A 12175-nucleotide genomic window follows, 5' to 3' on the forward strand; every position below is an offset into this window, starting at 1 on the left:
CCCGTTTACTACATCAGTAAAAGATTACTAGGGGCAGAGTCAAGATACCCATTGATGGAGAAACTCGCGCTCAGTCTAATTCATTCATCCCGTAAGCTCCGCCCCTACTTTCAGGCACATCCCATCCATGTACTGACTGATCAACCACTTAGGCAAGTCCTGTCTAAACCAGAAGCTTCAGGTCGGCTTCTTAAATGGGTTGTTGAGCTCGGACAGTTCGAGATCACCTACCACCCAAGAACGACCATTAAGGAACAGGCATTGGCGGACTTTATAGTGGAATGTACTGGTATAGCCGACGACGAGGTAATAACCACGGCCCACGAGCTGTGGAAACTTTACATCGACGGCTCGTCAAATGAAAATGGAGCGGGGGCAGGGGTCATTTTAGTTACCCCCGCGGGAAGCAGATTTCATTCTACCCTAAGATTTGACTTCAAAGCGTCGAATAATGAGGCCGAATACGAGGCTTTACTTGCGGGACTTCGTATAGCTAAGGAGCTCAAAGCTAAAGCTATACATTGCTACAGTGACTCCCAGCTAGTGGTTAATCAAATCTTGGGTGAATACCAGGCTCGCGGCACGAGAATGGCAGCTTATTTGGAGAAGGCAAAATCAATGTTAGAGTGTTTCGAATTCTATACAATCGAACAGGTTCCCCGCGAGCAGAACTCAAATGCGGAAGCCTTAGCTCGACTCGCCACATCCGCTGAAAATGAAGAGCTAAATGTTGTACCCATAGAACACCTATCAGCACCTAGCATTAACGAGCCAGAAGAGGAAGATGTGTGTATGATCGAGACAGAGCCGACCTGGATGACCCCGATAGTTGATTATCTTGAAAACGGAGTTCTTCCAAAAGATCGGAACCAAGCTCGAAAGTTGATGTATCAACTTCCCCGTTACACAATTTTGGATGGAAGGCTGTACCGAAGGGGATATTCCATGCCATTACTCAGGTGCGTAACCCCTCCCGAAGCTAAGAAAATCATTGAAGAAATTCATGAAGGGTTCTGCGGAGATCACACTGGGGGGCATAGCCTGTCCAAGAAGATCATACGCCAGGGATATTTCTGGCCAACCATTAAAATAGATTCTTTCGAGTATGTGAAGAAATGCGACAAATGCCAGAGATTCACCACGATACCCCAAGCCCCACCCTCCGAGCTGACCATGTTGACATTTCCATGGCCTTTCGCGGTATGGGGCATCGACCTCATAGGCTCTCTCCCGACTGGCAAAGGCGGAGTGAAATATGTTGTAGTCGCCGTGGATTACTTCACAAAATGGACGGAGGCTGAACCGTTGGCAACTATAACCTCAAAGAAGATCCTTGATTTCGTTGTAAAGAGCATCGTGTGCCGATACGGAGTGCCGAGGAATATCGTATCCGACAACGGAACCCAGTTCGATTGCGACCTATTCACCAACTTTTGTAAAAAGAACGGTATAATAAAGAGTTTTTCATCAGTGGCTCATCCTCAAGCGAATGGCCAGGTCGAAGCTGTGAACAAAACTCTCAAGAGTTCTCTAAAGAAAAAGTTGGAGGAAGCAAAGGGACGGTGGCCCGAAGAATTGCCCCAAGTCCTTTGGGGATACAGGACAACGGCTCGAACCTCGACAGGACATACCCCGTTCTCTCTAGCATACGGCTGCGAGGCAATGTTGCCCATAGAAGTTGAAATCCCAACGATCCGAACTCAGATTTACGACCAAAGTTCAAACCATACTCAGCTCGAGGAAACCTTAGACTTGATTGAAGAAAAAAGAGAAGAGGTTCAACTGAGAAATGCTGCCTACTAGCAACGGACTACCAGATATTTCACCATGAGGGTTCGAGATCGAAAATTCGGAATGGGAGATCTGGTGTTAAGACGCGTATTCTTGGCAACTCGAGATCCGGCCGCTGGAGTGCTCGGGCCAAACTGGGAAGGACCGTACCAGATAGAGTCAGTCATCTGACCTGGTGTGTACAAACTTGCGAGATTGGACGAGAGCCTAGTACTGCGAGCATGGAATGGCGAACACCTTAGACCTTTCTATCAGTAGTGTAGGAAAAGTGTTGCCTATAACCATGAGTTTCTATTTATATTAGTTTGTTGGTTTTTGAATTTCATCAAATAAAAGATCCATTTCGTTCAAATATGTTATTTCTTTTTATCTTTGCAATCTCTCTTAATTTAATAACCTATGGTCACACTCATAGGATATTAAGGGGGCATCATTGGTACATATACCATCAGCTTAAAAAAAAAATAACAGATACAAAAAAAAAAAACCACAAAGCATTTGGATATAACCAAATACGCGAGCCTAGATAGTTCGGACAGAACCGAATTATCAAAAACATATAAAGTATTTGGATGTAACCAAATAAGCGATAGTTCGGACAGAACCGAATTATCAAAAACATATAAAGTATTTGGATATAACCAAATACGCGAGCTGAGATAGTTCGGACATAACCGAATTATCGAACTTAACAGGTTTGGAACAAACCAGCCAAAAAACTAATCGATGATAAGTAGCAACCTAAACCTATTCCGAGATAAGTCGAAATCGAGGCTGGAATATCTTAAAGAAAATAGTTTCGAACTCTTAACCTCGGAGCAAAAACTGAGGATGAGGAAAAATGACTAAGAAAAAAGATATAACCAAATCATTTACATTACATACCATATAAGTACTCTTGGGTTCATGGTTAAAGTAATATCCGACTTTAAAAAATAACGAGGTCGGAAGCAAATAATTTGAACAAATTGTGCATGAATGCATTGAGCTTCGAACTTAAATCCACAATATGTTTGTATGAATAAATAAACATAAATGATTCGTTCATAAAAAAATAAATAAATAAAAAAGAATGTGCAAAATATTTCGAGCCAAGAAATGTAAAGCATATATTAGTAATATTTAAAGAAATTGTATCAGCCCCGTGGGCATAAATTAAAATAGTTACAAAAAAAGGGGGACGCAGCCCCAATAAATGATTTCCCCAAGATCAGATTTAAGGAAGAGGAGTCTCCTTGGCCTTCTCAGCATCAGTAGCACCGGACCCCCCAGGACGAATAGCATGACTATCCTTCTGAGCAGCCTCTCGAGCAGCTTCACTTGCCTCAAGACGGGCATTCCACCGCTCAACATATGTGGCCTCGAGAGGGCCCAGGAAGCTGGTATTGAGGTCAGCATTATCAGCTCAAAGTTTGTACATGGCTTGGTCGACCGCTTTCTCCTTTTGCTCCTCATACTTGTCCAGGAGTCGGGCCTTCTCGCTCTCCATGAAGTCGAAGGTGACAGATTTCTCCTCTTCGAGCTTGGCATTGGCCTTCTCGAGACGAGTCTTCGCCTGTTCAAGCTCGGCATTCGTCTTCTCCAGCTCCTCGAGACGGGTCTTCATTTTTTCAAGTTCAGACTTCGAGTCCTTGAGTTCGTCAGCCATCTTAAGCTCGAGATCCTTCGACTTTTGGGCCAGAGACATGCTCATGTGCACCTCGTTGGTCAGCTTATGGTTAAGTTGTGCTGAGACGACAAGGGCCTGAAATACAAAGGACGAATTAGATCGCGAGCTGAGGTACAAACATTTAAAGGAGAGTTACGAAGGTTACCGCGGCAGTAAGCTTGATACTCTTGTCGTAAAGTGTATTGCAGTCTGAGGCCTTGTGTACGAGGTCCCAATGGTCGGCGCCGAAGCCTGAAAAGCCCTGACCCACCCGAGAGAGGACATCCGAGCTGAGCATAGCCCCTTGGGTCCCAGCAGTGCCATCAAGCACGAACTCCTCGATGTGAGGTCGGGCCGTTGGCAGTTGGACCTTGGAGACAGAAGGTTTCTTCGGGGGCCGACCGACTTTTATTTGAGTATCGGTCGGAGGAAGCGAGAGGGGGACGGTCGAGCCAGACGCATCAACCTGGACAGTCGGCTCTGTGGCTGTGCTCGTAGTAATCTGGGTCGTGGGGGTCATCTCGTGGCATCTGGGTACCTTGGATGGTCAGTCGGACCTCCGTGGTATTCTCAGACGTTTGCTCTTCTGGGCTCCGGCTCCCCCATCGCTAAAAAGCACAGCGTCGAGGTCGGGATTCATGGCACCTGCGCAGTTCCAATCTGAGTTAGACAATGATAATAAGTTTGGAAAGAGAAAAAAACCAGGTAAAGAAAAAACCTAACTGGAACTCTCCCCCGAGCTCGAGCTTGGGGACCATGAAATTCCCCCATCTTCGGAGGAGGCGGGGGGAGTGCCTTCCCTATATGTGGGCGATAACCTCGAAACGTCCCTATAATCGTTGGTCCCATACTGAACAACTATCCTGTTCCACACCTCGTCCGTGGTATACATGGTGTCGTATTTCCCAAGCCCACTATCAAGCCTATGGACACAGTCATCTACCCAACTCCATATGTAGAAGTGGTATCTATCCTGTGGGCATGAGACTAACCTATTGGGCCTATGTTTTAGTAAGGTGGGGGACCACATTCTCGAGGTAGGGAGGACTTTACCTTCATCCGAATCTGAGCTCGAGGCTTCATCATTAGCCTCATTCCCAGACAGCGAACTCCTCAGGCGAACTGGAAGTGGCGGCCTCGTTTCTCTCCTCGGAGGAAGGGCGCCTGTGGGCAATGGCACCTGGTCCCAGTGTTCATATTTTTTATTGGACCAGTGAAAGGTGGACTAGCCCTCCCCCAAAAGTCCGCACTTTCGGAGCTTATCCTCGTGTAAAAGGTATAAGAGAGACCTCCTGCCATGGGGGAGTTGGAGCAGGGTCTCTCTATGCTCCTTCATTGTCTCGTCAGGAGTGGGACGCTGAAAATTAGCTGAAAGACAAGACATTTCTACTAAGTACGGATCTAAGAGCTAAAATCTCGAGCACAAAAATAAAGATAACAAGAATACTTACGAATCCGCCTGAACGAGTAGTGTCGAGACGGGGACAGACCATCTGTCCAGAAGAAGGCCTTTTTGAAATCAGGCGGATGATTGGGAAGATCTTCAAAGACCTTCTTCTCCTTGGGATAGCTCGAGAGGTAATAAAAGCCATCCCCTCCCCGAGCTCGGGAGGGGTTACTTTTCAGACAAAAGAGATACAAAATCTCTTGAGGCGAAGGTCCTTTCCACCCCATCTCGTGGTATAAGGACCTTAGGGCAGATAGCACCCTGTAAGAATTGGTGTTGAGTTGGAATGGAGCCAACTCAACGAAATCCATGGAGTCTTTGAAAAAAGACTTCAAAGGCAACAATGCTCCCACCCTCATGTGTTCCTGGCTCCAGGCTGCGTATTTCACATTGGCGTCGCGGCCCCCAGGGGCGAAGCAGCTTCGTTCATGGTCGACCGGAGCTCGACACTTCAAGGAGCCTGACAGGCTAAGGCCGTGGAAAGCTAGGATGTCAGTTATCTGACTAGTTGTGGTAACCGAGCTCCAATAGTGCTCGGCCTCAAACATTTCTCTCCTCGGATGCGAGGAAGAAGGTTCCCCCATCAGTGAAAATTGGAGCTCTCCTGGATGGTATGCGACGGTGACTTTTAGTGCAGGGTCGAGGGGAATCGGCCTAGGTCCTGAATTGGATTCCGGATAGAGGGCCTCCTGAAGAACTCTCCTCTTCCCCTCTATGACCTCGTCAATCTGATGGCGATAATGAGCTCCGATATCCTCATGCTCGCGCGCAAGCTCGTATTCTCTTATCCGACGTTGATTCCGGGCGAACAGCGATTCTGGGCTCAAAGATTTCGGCTCGTAAGGGATTGCCAACAATGACCCCCACCGTCTTTCCAGATTCTGTGACATCTAGTGAGAAAGAAAAAATGGTGAGGGCCATGCATGCAAGAGTTTCGAGCTCGAAGTTACGAGCTCGAGGTTTAGGAACAAAACAAGCTACATATTAAGGCCCTTATTAAAGAGTCAGGACGTGCGTTCCACGGGAAAGGAAGGAAAGTGGACAATTTTTTTTTAAAATCTTGAAAATCAAGGGAAAAAGAGTGGCGGTTAACCAGAAAAGGCAGTCTTGGGTTTCGTGCATTTATCAGAGACAAGGTTTTTTACCCGAAAACTTAGTGTACAAGAAACGTCGTCTAAAAAAAAAATTTCAAAACCCAGAAAATAGGAACCTCACTCAAACATGAAAACTGGGTATAAGCCAGTGATGTAAATCCAGTATGGAAGTCTAAAAAGCATAAGAGCCTATCGGATCAAAACTCCCTATCATGTTGTGCTAAGGATGTAAACTAGTATATTCACATACACAGCAAGAACAGCATGAATAAAAACTAACAAAATGGAAAACAAAGATTGCATACTTACACAATAATGGCGATTGTAGAGAGATTGTCGATCGAAGAAGAGGTTGCAAATAAGAACTCACGGACTCGAACAAACCAGGGTTTCTTTGGCTGAGAAAACATGCACAAAATAGAAACTTTATAGAGAGGTCTCTGGTTTCGTTTTTCTTCTTTTCTTGCTTTTGGTGAACGAAGGTAAAAAAGAAGATGAAGAGTGGGGTCTCGTATATATAGATGGAAAAAGGGGGATTAATCCGAGGCGTTGAATGAAATCCTTGCCAGATCGGACGGATGGGGATCAATGACAAGATGGCGCCGAAAAGGTGGCAGACGGATGATCGCGGGCATGTTTCCTAGGTACTCAAGTACCAAAATGAGCAATACCCAGCTGACGCGTGTCCATTTTCAAAAGTGTGACGGTACAGTTCTCAAAGAAAGTAGTTCAAAAGTTTCCTTCTCTTAGGATTCGAACAAATACTTTTGAGGGGGCAAGATGTTATACCCAGATTTCGAGCTATGTTAAATATGACCTCGAAAGTTGGATTCACAAACAAGTGGACTCATAAGGTTGGAAGTATGCTCCAGGATTAAATATCGAGCCTGCAGGACATAGACGACCTCGAATATGGTGACCTCGGAGTGTTCATGATCTCGAAAGGTAGCTCCGGAGACGCATTCATCTTCAGGGATGACCTCGGATCAGGGGTCCTGAGCTCGACGCACATACGATCTCGAAAGCCATGTGACCTCGGGAGATGTCTCTAGCTCGAAAGATGACGGGAAACCTGGGAAGCTAAAGCCTTAGAGATACATGATAACCACCTTGAATATCTATAAGTGTTGTAAATACGAGATGTAATCCTCATTTATTACTGAAAATCTCCTAGAATCGTGGGATATTATTTGGTCAGTTATACGTCCCCTGGTCTTCAGGGGATGTTTCCTTTTATATCTGATTATAGGCATTTAAAGCCATTAATTTTATTCACAAAAAGAGTAACTACCCAAAATATGTGGGATAGTATTCTTCGATCTTCTCTATAAATAGAGAGGCCATGCACCATTGTAAAAGACCAAAATTCTGAACCTTGAGAGAAAACTCTGAAGAATTCATGCTGAAGAATTTTCAGAGATAATCTTGAGTTTAATAATAGAGACTCGTGGACTAGGCAGATTTAACAGCTGAACCATGTAAAAATCGTGTGTTTGTATTGTCTTATTTCAATTGGCCATTATCAGTTATTATTTATGTGCTCTTCTTTCACTGTTTGACGAAAAACGGCGTCAACATTGAGCTAGCAAAAATACTTCACTTTGCAATCCACTTTGCTATTAAATCAACAACCAACAAAATTAAATTAATAATTAATAAATAAAATATCACTAAATATCTAACAACTGTAACGAGTTTCAATATTTCTTCTAATGTTTTTATGAATAATTATAGGTACTTATCTAAGTAGGAGTCATATGTTCGAAACAAAAGCAAACTAGAAGGTTGTATTGTCGAAGGATATTTAGTTGATGAATGCTTCACGTTTTGCTCAAGATGCATTAAGGTGGAACCAAATAGAGAAACACTACCCTTTCTCTAAACAACAGGTCGACATTTGGGAAAAATAGATACTAAGATTTTAGATGAGGAGACAAAAGTTGAGGCACATCGATATGTGTTATTTAATTGCAATATCACAGAGTCATTTATTGAGTAAGTGTTATTTATTATATCTCTAATAGTAACAAAAAAAACATAAAAATCATATAATTATGACTAATACTAATTTATTTTTTAGAGAACATCGTAATATCATTGGACAACAAAACTCTCCTCAACAAGCAATGACTGTGGATTAAATTCATATGTTAGATTTATATCCCTTTGAGTGTCCAAAATGTATTATATATATTAGATTTCTAAAATTTCAAAAGACAATACAACAAAATAATTTTTTATTAATTACTCAAAAATATAATTTCAGTATTTAGTCTACTCGGCTTACAAAATCATATTTCATGATAATTTATACTACAATCAAATTTTATCATCACCAAATATTAAACAAGAAATGTATCCAATGTTAGTGAATTATATTTTTTATTCTAAAAACTTCAACTGTAATGCCCTGAAATCCCTAATGCGGTTTAATGGCTGGATTAGTAGGCCGGGAGGGCCATAACTATTTAATTGTGCCATTAAATGATTGTATGCATGTTTATGTGAATTATATTATAATATGATGTTAAATGCATGCATGTGGGTCAACATTTGATTATAGGGGTATTTTGGTAATTTGGCCCATTGAGCGCATATATGTATATTTTGGTGCATGCTTGTGATTAATTGTTGAGGCCACATTATAATGTGGATTTGTTCGAGCTATTCGGCATGAGACGGTCTCTGAATATAAACTATCGGTTTGGTCATAACAGGTTTAAGCTCGGGGCTCGGGGTATTTCGGTGATTAGAGCGTTACTGGGTATTAAAGGGTAACGGGATAAGAATAATTGGTATTTGAGAATAGCGAGAATAGCGAAAATTGGAGAGCGTTAATTATGATTAACGAAATAGGTTGAAAAGGGCGGTTTTACCCTTGGGAGTCTTTAGAAGCTTTTAAATGACCTAGGGGCAAAATAGTCATTTCACCCCTAGGATATATATGACCTTGGTAACTTGTAGAAAGAATAGAGTAAAACAGAGACAAGCTTCCTCCCCCACGTTCATCATCTCTCATTTATCTTCCTTGGAGTTCTTGATCCCAAATTGAAGAATTAAGTTAGGAAATCAAAGCTTGAAGGTGATAGCCTTAGCTCAACCATTGAAGAGGACTTAGATTCAAGCTGAAGGTAAGGTTCTAGTCCTATTTTATAGTGTTTTTCCCTGTTTTTGAGCTGGTTTTAAAGTTTGGAGTTTTGATAATTGAATGGGGAATTTGAGGAAGTTTTGATTGGTGTAGAGCTTGGGTTTTGATGGTTATATGGTGGATAAGTTGTGGTAATAATTGGTGGCATTGCTTAGTGATATTGGGAGAGTTTTTATAAGGTTTTGAAATATGTTTAAAGGAGAAAAATAGAGGTTTTTGGATGAATTTTGGGTGGGGCCGTGGCTCTGTTCTAGAGCGCCGCGGCCCAAGCTTATTGAAGAAGAAGGTGGTCACTACAAGAAATCTGATATTTACCTACCAATATTTATTGGTAGATAATATTAGTAGGTAAATGCTAGTCCATTATATTATATTTCTGAACAGAGCTTTACCTACCAATAATACCAGTAGGTAATGATATTTACCTACGTATATTATGGAGGGAAATTTTTTAACCATTCCCGCTCAATTTTCCCCCCGCTTTTTATTTTCATTATATTATTTTATTATTATAAATGCTTATTTGGAAGCTTATGTGGAGTAAATAAGCTGACATTTACCTACCAATTTCTTACCTACATATATATATTGGTAGGTAAAAATATCTTTTGCCCACTAATATTTATTGGTAGCGAATATTGGTAAGTAATTATTTGTCATTAGTATATTAATTCAGAAATGTTATTTCCTACCAATATTACCTACTAATATGGAGACTTTGCCTATATTTATTTTTGAGGGAAAAATTTTACAATTCCTGCTCAATTTTTCCTCCCATTTTTGCTTACTTTTTATTTTATATTTTTATAAATGCTTATGTGTAAGCTGATGTGTTATAATATTGATGATGTGTTAAATTTGTTGTAATATGTGTCTGCCATCTAGCCTATTTTTTTTGTATCAAATTAACAAATATATTATATGTTATATATTATATTTTATAACCCTTTCACGCCCCCTTTCCTGTTTCCATTCCCTGTTCTCTCACAGCACTGTTCTATCACTGCCGTTCGTTTGGTTCTCACAGCCGTTCTGTTGGAGTCCCTGATGTTTTGATCTTCAACAACAATCGCCTCTTCCAGTTCTTCCTCAAGACTGATTCATCTGCAACTGCTGGGTTTACCCAGCTACCGATTAATACAAGGTATCACCCACGACTATAATCAGTTTTTTCTTATTTCAAATCAAAGAAAATAGTTTAGAATTTAAAAGCAAGAACAACTTCTTGTCTGGATCTTGAATCGACAACGATCCAGCCAACAATTTCATTCGAAATCTTGCAAAATGAAAATCGCCAGTATCACTCGTCTGAATTTGATTTCTCACTATTGATTCTTCAGGCCCTTGTACTACTGGCAAATCTCAACAACTCGATATCATTTTTCTTATTTCAGTTGATATTTTTTCAATGTTTTCAAATTCAATGCTTAGAAAAAAGAAAGAAAGAAAAGCAAACGCACTCTGTCCCAAAACCGTGTAATGTTGTTCTGTAGATAGTCTTATGTAAGGTTGTTTTTGTTTTGCAGTATTTCTGTTTGAGTTCTCAGCTATAGTGATGATGTCTCTCCATGTCGTTGTAGTGTGTTGGCCAGTTGCTTTTGTAGTTTGGTGCTCTTTGATTTTGGGGCACTTTCCATAAGAAAATAATGGAAGGTCATCTTGCACCAACTTTTTTTAATCTGATACACAACTATTTAATTGAACCAGGAACCTCCATGAACACATCCAAACTCCATAAACAATATCCAACCTCCATGAACAATATCAAACTTGGACTTGCAGCTATGGAAAAGATTGTAAACAGAAGCTTGTTCCTCATAATCCCATTCTTTTTCTTGAGATTTCCTTAAGATATATCCATTTTCTCTGCAGTTCTAATTGAATTCAAGAAAAACCCAGAAATGGTTATGGAAAATATACACATATATTTCCAATTTGGCTTATTGTTTTGGCATATTCAAGTAACTATAGTTTATTCAAAATCTGGGGTTTTGTTTAATCGCTTATTTGAATATTTTGGTATATTTTGTATTCTGACTGTGGTGCTCTTGGTGATTTTCCCTTGCACTTTCTTGAGCTCTCGTTGGTGTTTATTTATAGTGAGTTTGTTTTTCATTGTGGTTGGGTATGGCTGTTTAAGAAATGTTTGGCCGTAGTATTTTTTGTGACTCTGTACCACTAGTAATTAGGTGTGCTTAAAGGAACATTTTATGGTTTTGTGATATGAAGGATTGGAGTGAATTGTGTCCAAAATAAGTGATATATATATATTGGTCTTAGTTTACTTTGAGAGCTGCAGCTAAACATGATATAAATACTGAAACAAGCATTACCTTTCTAATGGTGGTGCTTTGCTTCTAAATAGGTTATTAATATTTTGCTCTCCGAGTGTCGCCTTTATCTTCTATATATTTTGATTCATTTTGCTTATTTTTTGGGTTCTATTTAGTGATATTCTTGTTACCAATGAGAGGTAGGTTGTTTTGCAAGTGGTTTGCTTGTATGATGTTTGGGATTTTCATAAGGCCTTACCTTGTAATAAATATCAAATATATTTCAGTTTCTTAACTTCCAATGATAGCAGGTTCTCTCAGATGGTACGTTCTCACTTAAGTTTGCATTTCGAGATCGAGGATTTTCGGAATGTCAGATGTTGAAAAAAGTTCACTTGTGTTGTCAAATATAGTTTTTCTTTTTGTTTATATATTAGGTTCCTAGTCTAATCCTACAATATTTGGGGAATAAGAAATTATAGCAGTTGATATGTAGGTACCCAGGATGGTTATTGTACGCCCTGGTTTTCCCACGGGCTGTTTAGCAGGACGAGCCTCGGACTAAACATGATTTAGTCCGAGGCTCCCACAGGCCAGAGGCTCTATTTCCAGGACGGGCCCTTTCTAGCTCGAGGGGGTCCTGTTTCCAGCTCGCACTTGTTGCACCAGGAGCTGGGAATAACATCCGGCGACCACGGACGGATGAGCTCGGGTTATGAATTGCTCCAGTAACGAGCTTCTCAGGAAGCTCTGACCCTATGGGAAGTCAACACG

Source organism: Humulus lupulus, chromosome 9 (assembly GCF_963169125.1).
Source record: "Humulus lupulus chromosome 9, drHumLupu1.1, whole genome shotgun sequence".
Taxonomy (NCBI): Eukaryota; Viridiplantae; Streptophyta; class Magnoliopsida; order Rosales; family Cannabaceae; genus Humulus; species Humulus lupulus.